The following is a 10,133-nucleotide window of genomic DNA, read 5'->3' as shown; positions in this document are numbered from 1 at the left end:
AGCACGTCTCCTCGAGCATGCCGCTATTCAAACAGTTTTGTAGGATGGGCATAGTCAGCGCATGCCCTCGAGCGTGCCGCTATTCAAGCAGTTTTTTAAGATGGTCATAGACAGCACATGTCCCTGAGCGTGCCGCTATTCAAGCAGTTTCGTAAGATGGTCATAGTCAGCACATGTCCTCGAGCGTGCCGCTATTCAAGCAGTTTTCAAAGATGGTCATATTCAGCACACGTCCTCGAGTGTGCCACTTTTCAAGCAGTTTTGTAAGATGGTCATAGTCAGCACACGTAAGATGGTCATAGTCAGCACATGTTCTCGAGCGTGCCGCTATTCAAGCAGTTCAGTAAGATGGTCCTAGTCAGCACATGTCATCGAGCGTGCCTCTATAAAAGCAGTTTTGTAAGATGGTCATAGTCAGCACATGTCCTTAAGCATGCCGGTATTCAAGCAATTTTGTGAGATGGTCATAGTCAGCGCATGTCCTCGAGCTTCCCGCAATTCAAGCAGTTTTGTAAGATGGTCATAGTCAGCACATGTCCTCGAGCGTGCTGCTAGTGAAGCAGTTTTGCAAGATGGTCATTTTCAGCACATGTCCTCGAGCGTGCCAGTATTCAAGCAGATTTGTGAGATGGTCATAGTCAGCACACGTAAAATGGTCATAGTCAGCACATGTCCTCGAGCGTGCGGCTATTCAAGCAGATTTGTAAGATGGTCATAGTCAGCACATGTCATCGAGTGTGCCTCTATAAAAGCAGTTTTGTAAGATGGTCATAGTCAGCACATGTCCTTGAGTGTTCTGCTATTCAAGCAGTTTTGTAAGATGGGCATAGTCAGCACATGTCCTCGAGCGTGCCGCTATTCAAGCAGTTTTGTAAGATGGGCATAGTCAGCACATGTCCTCGAGCGTGCCTCTATTCAAGCAGTTTTGTAAGATGAGCATAGTCAGCACATGTCCTCAAGCCTGCCTCTATTCAAGCAGTTTTGTAAGATGGGCATAGTCAGCACATGTCCTCGAGCGTGCCTCTATTCAAGCAGTTTAGTAAGATGGGCATGGTCAGCACATGTGCTCGATCGTGCCGCTATTCACACAGTTTTGTAAGATAGGCAAAGTCAGCCCATGTCCTCGAGCATGCCGCTATTCCAGCAGCTGTTTAAGATGGGCATAGTCAGAACATCTCCTCGAGCGTGCCTCTATTCAAGCAGTTTTGTAAGATGGTCATAGTGAGCACATGTCCTCGAGCGTGCCGCTATTTAAGCAGTTTTGAAAGATGGTCATATTCAGCACATGTCCTCGAGTGTGCCGCTATTGAAGCAGTTTTGCAAGATGGTCATTGTCAGCACATGTCCTCGAGCGTGCCACTATTCAAGAAGTTTTCAAAGATGGTCATATTCAGCACACGTCCTCGAGTGTGCCACTTTTCAAGCAGTTTTGTAAGATGGTCATAGTCAGCACACGTAAGATGGTCATAGTCAGCACATGTCCTCGAGCGTGCCGCTATTCAAGCAGTTCAGTAAGATGGTCCTAGTCAGCACATGTCATCGAGCGTGCCTCTATAAAAGCAGTTTTGTAAGATGGTCATAGTCAGCACATGTCCTTAAGCGTGCCGGTATTCAAGCAATTTTGTGAGATGGTCAAAGTCAGTGCATGTCCTCGAGCTTCCCGCAATTCAAGCAGTTTTGTAAGATGGTCATAGTCAGCACATGTAAGATGGTCATAGTCAGCACATGTCCTCGAGCGTGCCGCTATTGAAGCAGTTTTGCAAGATGGTCATTGTCAGCACATGTCCTCGAGCGTGCCAGTATTCAAGCAGATTTGTAAGATGGTCATAGTCAGCACACGTAAAATGGTCATAGTCAGCACATGTCCTAGAGCGTGAAGCTATTCAAGCAGATTTGTAAGATGGTCATAGTCAGCACATGTCATCGAGTGTGCCTCTATAAAAGCAGTTTTGTAAGATGGTCATAGTCAGCACATGTCCTTGAGTGTTCTGCTATTCAAGCAGTTTTGTAAGATGGGCATAGTCAGCACATGTCCTCGAGCGTGCCGCTATTCAAGCAGTTTTGTAAGATGGGCATAGTCAGCACATGTCCTCGAGCGTGCCTCTATTCAAGCAGTTTTGTAAGATGGGCATAGTCAGCACATGTCCTCAAGCCTGCCTCTATTCAAGCAGTTTTGTAAGATGGGCATAGTCAGCACATGTCCTCGAGCGTGCCTCTATTCAAGCAGTTTTGTAAGATGGGCATGGTCAGCACATGTGCTCGATCGTGCCGCTATTCACACAGTTTTGTAAGATAGGCAAAGTCAGCCCATGTCCTCGAGCATGCCGCTATTCCAGCAGCTGTTTAAGATGGGCATAGTCAGAACATGTCCTCGAGCGTGCCTCTATTCAAGCAGTTTTGTAAGATGGTCATAGTGAGCACATGTCCTCGAGCGTGCCGCTATTTAAGCAGTTTTGAAAGATGGTCATATTCAGCACATGTCCTCGAGTGTGCCGCTATTGAAGCAGTTTTGCAAGATGGTCATTGTCAGCACATGTCCTCGAGCGTGCCACTATTCAAGAAGTTTGGTAAGATGGTCATAGTCAGCACACGTAAAATGGTCATAGTCAGCACATGTCCTCGAGTTTGCCGCAATTCAAGCAGTTTTGTAAGATGGTCATAGTCAGCACATGTAAGATGGTCATTCTTATCACATGTCCTCGAGCGTACCGCTATTGAAGCAGTTTTGCAAGAGGGTCATTGTCAGCACATGTCCTCGAGCGTGCCACTATTCAAGCAGTTTTGTAAGATGGTCATAGTCAGCACATGTAAAATGGTCATAGTCAGCACATGTCCTCGAGCGTGGCGCTTTTCAAGCAGTTGTGTAAGATGGTCATAGTCAGCACATGTCATCGAGTGTGCCTCTATAAAAACAGTTTTGTGAGATGGTCATAGTCAGCACATGTCCTCGAGCGTACCGTTATTCAAGCACTTTTGTAAGATGGTCATAGTCAGCAGATGTCCTTGAGCGTGCCGCTTTTCAAGCACTTTTGTAAGATGGTCATAGTCAGCACATGTAAGATGGTCATAGTCACCATATGTCCTTGAGTGTGCCGCTATTCAATCAGTTTTGTAAGATGGGCATAGTCAGCACATGTCCTCGAGCATGCCTCTATTCAAGCAGTTTTGTAAGATGGTCATAGTCAGCACATGTCCTCGAGCGTGCCTCTATTCAAGCAGTTTTGTAAGATGGGCATAGTCAGCACATGTCCTCGAGCGTGCAACTATTCAAGCAGTTTTGTAAGATGGGTATCGTCAGCACATGTCCTCGAGCGTACCTCTATTCAAGCAGTTTTGTAAGATGGGCATAGTCAGAACATGTCCTCGAGCGTGCCGCTAGTCAAGCAGTTTTGTACGATGGGCATAGTCAGAGGATGTACTTGAGCATGCCGCTATTCAAGCAGCTTAGTAAGATGAGCATAGTCAGCACATGTCATCGAGCTTGCCGCTATTCACGCAGTTTTGTAAGATGGGCATAGTCACCGCATTTCCTCGAGCATGCCGCTATTCAAGCAGTTTTGTAAGATGGTCCTAGTCAGCACATGTAAGATGTTCATAGTCAGCACATGTTCTTGAGTGTGTCGCTATTCAAACAGTTTTGTAAGATGGTCATAGTCAGCACATATCCTTGAGCGTGCCGCTATTCTAGCTGTTTTGTAAGATGTTCATAGTCAGCACATGTCCTCGAGCGTGTCGCAATTCAAGCAGTTTTGTAAGATGGTCATAGTCAGCACATGTAAGATGGTCAAAGTCAGCACATGTCCTTGGGTGTGCCGCTATTCAAGCAGTTTCGGAAGATGGTCATAGTCAGCACATGTCCTCGAGCGTGCCTCTATTCAAGTAGTTTTGTAAGATGGTCATAGTCAGCACATGTCGTTGAGCTTGCCTCTATAAAAGCAGTTTTGTAAGATGGTCATAGTCACCATATGTCCTCGAGCATACCGCTATTCAAGCAGTTGTGTAAGATGGTCATAGTCAGCAATTGTAAGATGTCATAGTCAGCACATGTAAGATGGTCATAGTCAGCACATGTCCTTGAGTGTGCCGCTATTCAAACAGTTTTGTAAGATGTTCATAGTCAGCACATGTCCTCGAGCGTGCCACTATTCAAGCAGTTGTATAAGATGGTTATAGTCAGCACATGTCCTCGAGCGTGCCGCTATTCAACCAATTTTGTAAGATGGTCATAGTCAGCAAATGTACGATGGTAGTAGTCAGTACATGTCCTCGAGTGTGCTGCTATTCAAGCAGTTTTGTAAGATGGTCATAGTCAGCAAATGTCATCAAGCGTGCCTCTATAAAAGCAGTTTTGTAAGATGGTCAAAGTCAGCACATGTCCTCGAGCGTGCCGCCTATCAAGCTATTTTGTAAGATGGTCATAGTCAGAGCATGTCCTCCAGCATGCTGCTAGTCAAGCAGTTTTTAAGATGGGCAAAGTCAGCGCATGTCCTTGAGTGTGCCGCTATTTAAGCAGTTCTGTAAGATGGCCATAGTTGGTGTATGTCCTCGAGAGTGCGCTATTCAAGCAGTCTTGGAAGATGGGCATAGTCAGCGCATGTCCTCGAGCGTGCCTCTATTCAAGCACTTTTGTAAGATGGGCATAGTCAGCGCATGTCCTCAAGCATGCCGCTATTCAAGCAGTTTTGTAAGATGGTCTTAGTTAGCACATATAAGATGGTCATAGTCAGCACGTATCCTCGAGTGTGCCGCTATTCAAGCAGTTTTGTATGATGGTCATAGTCAGTACATGTCCTCAAGCGTGCCGCTGTTCAAGCAGTTGTGTAAGATGGTCATAGTCAGCACATGTAAGATGGTCATTGTCAGCACATGTCCTTGAGTGTGCCGCTATTCAAGCAGTTTTGTAAGATGGGCATAGTCAGCACATGTCCTCGAGCGTACCTCTATTCGAGCGGTTTTGTAAGATGGTCATAGTCAGCACGTGTCCTCGAGCGTGCCACTATTCAAGCAGTTTTTTAAGATGGTCATAATCAGCACATGTCCGTGAGCGTGCTGCTATTCAAGCAGTTTTGTAAGATGGTCATAGTCAGCACATGTAAGATGGTCATAGTCAGCACATGTCCTCGAGCGTACCTCTATTCGAGCGGTTTTGTAAGATGTCATAGTCAGCACATGTCCTCGAGCGTGCCACTATTCAAGCAGTTTTGTAAGATGGTCATAATCAGCACATGTCCATGAGCGTGCTGCTATTCAAGCAGTTTTGTAAGATGGTCATAGTCAGCACATGTAAGATGGTCATAGTCAGCACATGTCCTCGAGAGTGCCACTATTCAAGCAGTTTTGTAAAATGGTCGGAGTCAGCACTTGTCCTCAAGGGTGCCTCTATAAAAGCAGTTTTGTAAGATGCTCATAGTCAGCATATGTCCTCGAGCATGCCGCTATTCAAGCAGTTTTGTAAGATGGTCATAGTCAGCACATGTCCTCAAGCGTGCCGCTATTCAAGCAGTTGTGTAAGATGGTCATAGTCAGCACATGTAAGATGGTCATAGTCAGCACATGTCCTTGAGTGTGCCGCTATTCAAGCAGTTATGTAAGATGGGCATAGTCAGCACATGTCCTTGAGCCTGACGCTATTCAAGCAGTTTTGTAAGATGTCATAGTCAGCACATGTCCTCGAGAGTGCCACTATTCACGCAGTTTTGTAAAATGGTCAGAGTCAGCACTTGTCCTCAAGGGTGCCTCTATAAAAGCAGTTTTGTAAGATGCTCATAGTCAGCACATGTCCTCGAGCATGCCGCTATTCAAGCAGTTTTGTAAGATGGTCATAGTCAGCACATGTCTTCGAGCGTGCCGCTATTCAAGCAGTTGTGTAAGATGGTCATAGTCAGCACATGTAAGATGGTCATAGTCAGCACATGTCCTTGAGCCTGACGCTATTCAAGCAGTTTTGTAAGATGCTCATAGTCAGCACATGTCCTCGAGCATGCCGCTATTCAAGCAGTTTTGTAAGATGGTCATAGTCAGCACATGTCCTCGAGCGTGCCGCTATTCAAGCAGTTGTGTAAGATGGTCATAGTCAGCACATGTAAGATGGGCATAGTCAGCACATGTCCTTGAGCCTGACGCTATTCAAGCAGTTTTGTAAGATGGTCATAGTCAGCACATGTCCTCGAGCATTCCTCTTTTCAAGCAGTTTTGTAAGATGGGCACACTCAGCACATGTCCTCAATCATGCCTCTATTCAAGCAGTTTTGTAAGATGGGCATAGTCAGAACATGTCCTCGAGCGTGCCGCTAGTCAAGCAGTTTTGTAAGATGGGCATAGTCAGCGCATGTCCTCGAGCGTACCGTTATTCAAGCACTTTTGTAAGATGGTCATAGTCAGCACATGTCCTCGAGCGTACCGTTATTCAAGCACTTTTGTAAGATGGTCATAGTCAGCAGATGTCCTTGAGCGTGCCGCTTTTCAAGCACTTTTGTAAGATGGTCATAGTCAGCACATGTAAGATGGTCATAGTCACCATCTGTCCTTGAGTGTGCCGCTATTCAATCAGTTTTGTAAGATGGGCATAGTCAGCACATGTCCTCGAGCATGCCTCTATTCAAGCAGTTTTGTAAGATGGTCATAGTCAGCACATGTCCTTGAGCGTGCCTCTATTCAAGCAGTTTTGTAAGATGGGCATAGTCAGCACATGTCCTCGAGCGTGCCGCTATTCAAGCAGTTTTGTAAGATGGTATCGTCAGCACATGTCCTCGAGCGTACCTCTATTCAAGCAGTTTTGTAAGATGGGCATAGTCAGAACATGTCCTCGAGCGTGCCGCTAGTCAAGCAGTTTTGTATGATGGCCATAGTCAGAGCATGTACTTGAGCATGCCGCTATTCAAGCAGCTTAGTAAGATGAGCATAGTCAGTACATGTCCTCGAGCTTGCCGCTATTCACGCAGTTTTGTAAGATGGGCATAGTCACCGCATGTCCTCGAGCATGCCGCTATTCAAGCAGTTTTGTAAGATAGTCCTAGTCAGCACATGTAAGATGTTCGTAGTCAGCACATGTCCTTGAGTGTGTCCCTATTCAAGCAGTTTTGTAAGATGGTCATAGTCAGCACATATCCTTGAGCGTGCCGCTATTCAAGCTGTTTTGTAAGATGTTCTTAGTCAGCACATGTCCTCGAGCGTGCCGCAATTCAAGCAGTTTTGTAAGATGGTCATAGTCAGCACATGTAAGATGGTCAAAGTCAGCACATGTCCTTGGGTGTGCCGCTATTCAAGCAGTTTCGGAAGATGGTCACAGTCAGCACATGTAAGATGGTCATAGTCACCACATGTCCTTGAGTGTGCCGCTATTCAATCAGTTTTGTAAGATGGGCATAGTCAGCAAATGTCCTCGAGTATGCCTCTTTTCAAGCAGTTTTGTAAGATGGTCATGGTCAGCACATGTCCTCGAGCGTGCCTCTATTCAAGCAGTTTTGTAAGATGGGAATAGTCAGCACATGTCCTCGAGCGTGCCGCTATTCAAGCAGTTTTGTAAGATGGGTATCGTCAGCACATGTCCTCGAGCGTACCTCAAGTTTCAAGCAGTTTTGTAAGATGGGCATAGTCAGCACATGTGCTCAAGCGTGCCTGAATTCAAGCAGTTTTGTAAGATGGGAATAGTCAGAACATGTCCTCGAGTGTGCCGCTAGTCAAGCAGTTTTGTACGATGGGCATAGTCAGAGCATGTACTTGAGCATGCCGCTATTCAAGCAGCTTAGTAAGATGAGCATAGTCAGCACATGTCCTCGAGCTTGCCGCTATTCACACAGTTTTGTAAGATGGGCACAGTCACCGCATGTCCTCGAGCATGCCGCTATTCAAGTAGTTTTGTAAGATGGTCCTAGTCAGCACATGTAAGATGTTCATAGTCAGCACATGTCGTTGAGTGTGTCGCTATTCAAGCAGTTTTGTAAGATGGTCATAGTCAGCACATATCCTTGAGCGTGCCGCTATTCAAGCTGTTTTGTAAGATGTTCATAGTCAGCACATGTCCTCGAGCGTGCCGCTATTCAAGCAGTTTTGTAAGAGGGTCAAAGTCAGCACATGTAAGATGGTCAAAGTCAGCACATGTCCTTGGGTGTGCCGCTATTCAAGCAGTTTCGTAAGATGGTCATAGTCAGCACATGTCCTCGAGGGTGCCTCTATTCAAGTAGTTTTGTAAGATGGTCATAGTCAGCACCTGTCGTCGAGCGTGCCTCTATAAAATCAGTTTTGTAAGATGGTCATAGTCACCATATGTCCTCGAGCATGCCGCTATTCAAGCAGTTGTGTAAGATGGTCATAGTCAGCAATTGTAAGATGTCATAGTCAGCACATGTAAGATGGTCATAGTCAGCACATGTCCTTGAGTGTGCCGCTATTCAAGCAGTTTTGTAAGATGTTCATAGTCAGCACATGTCCTCGAGCGTGCCACTATTCAAGCAGTTTTATAAGATGGTTATAGTCAGCACATGTCCTCGAGCGTGCCGCTATTCAACCAATTTTGTAAGATGGTCATAGTCAGCAAATGTACGATGGTAGTAGTCAGTACATGTCCTCGAGTGTGCTGCTATTCAAGCAGTTTTGTAAGATGGTCAAAGTCAGCACATGTCCTCGAGCGTGCCGCCTATCAAGCTGTTTTGTAAGATGGTCATAGTCAGAGCATATCCTCCAGAATGCTGCTAGTCAAGCAGTTTTTTAAGATGGGCAAAGTCAGCGCATGTCCTCGAGTGTGCCGCTATTTAAGCAGTTTTGTAAGATGGGCATAGTTGGTGCATGTCCTCGAGAGTGTGCTATTCAAGCAGTCTTGGAAGGTGGGCATAGTCAGCGCATGTCCTCGAGCGTGCCTCTATTCAAACACTTTTGTAAGATGGGCATAGTCAGCGCATGTCCTTGAGCACGCCGCTATTTAAGCAGTTTTGTAAGATGGTCTTAGTCAGCACATATAAGATGGTCATAGTCAGCACGTCTCCTCGAGTGTGCCGCTAATAAAGCAGTTTTGTAAGATGGTCATAGTGAGCACATGTCCTCGAGCGTGCCGCTATTTAAGCAGTTTTGAAAGATGGTAATATTCAGCACATGTCCTAGAGTGTGCAGCTATTGAAGCAGTTTTGTAAGATGGTCATTGTCAGCACATGTCCTCGAGCGTGCCACTATTCAAGAAGTTTGGTAAGATGGTCATAGTCAGCACATGTAAAATGGTCATAGTCAGCACATGTCCTCGAGTTTGCCGCAATTCAAGCAGTTTTGTAAGATGGTTATAGTCAGCACATGTAAGATGGTCATTCTCAGCACATGTCCTCGAGCGTACCGCTATTGAAGCAGTTTTGCAAGATGGTCATTGTCAGCACATGTCCTCGAGCGTGCCACTATTCAAGCAGTTTTGTAAGATGGTCATAGTCAGCACATGTAAAATGGTCATAGTCAGCACATGTCCTCGAGCGTGCCGCTATTCAAGCAGTTGTGTAAGATGGTCATAGTCAGCACATGTCATCGAGTGTGCCTCTATAAAAGCAGTTTTGTAAGATGGTCATAGTCAGCACATGTCCTCGAGCGTACCGTTATTCAAGCACTTTTGTAAGATGGTCATAGTCAGCAGATGTCCTTGAGCGTGCCGCTTTTCAAGCACTTTTGTAAGATGGTCATAGTCAGCACATGTAAGATGGTCATAGTCACCATATGTCCTTGAGTGTGCCGCTATTCAATCAGTTTTGTAAGATGGGCATAGTCAGCACATGTCCTCGAGCATGCCGCTAATCAAGCAGTTTTGTAAGATGGTCATAGTCAGCACATGTCCTCGAGCGTGCCTCTATTCAAGCAGTTTTGTAAGATGGGCATAGTCAGCACATGTCCTCGAGCGTGCCGCTATTCAAGCAGTTTTGTAAGATGGGTATCGTCAGCACATGTCCTCGAGCGTACCTCTATTCAAGCAGTTTTGTAAGATGGGCATAGTCAGAACATGTCCTCGAGCGTGCCGCTAGTCAAGCAGTTTTGTATGATGGGCATAGTCAGAGCATGTACTTGAGCATGCCGCTATTCAAGCAGCTTAGTAAGATGAGCATAGTCAGCACATGTCCTCGAGCTTGCCGCTATTCACGCAGTTTTGTAAGATGGGCATAGTCACC

Source organism: Triturus cristatus, chromosome 1_1 (assembly GCF_964204655.1).
Source record: "Triturus cristatus chromosome 1_1, aTriCri1.1, whole genome shotgun sequence".
In the NCBI taxonomy this organism is placed as follows: domain Eukaryota; kingdom Metazoa; phylum Chordata; class Amphibia; order Caudata; family Salamandridae; genus Triturus; species Triturus cristatus.
This window is presented reverse-complemented; position numbering follows the sequence as displayed.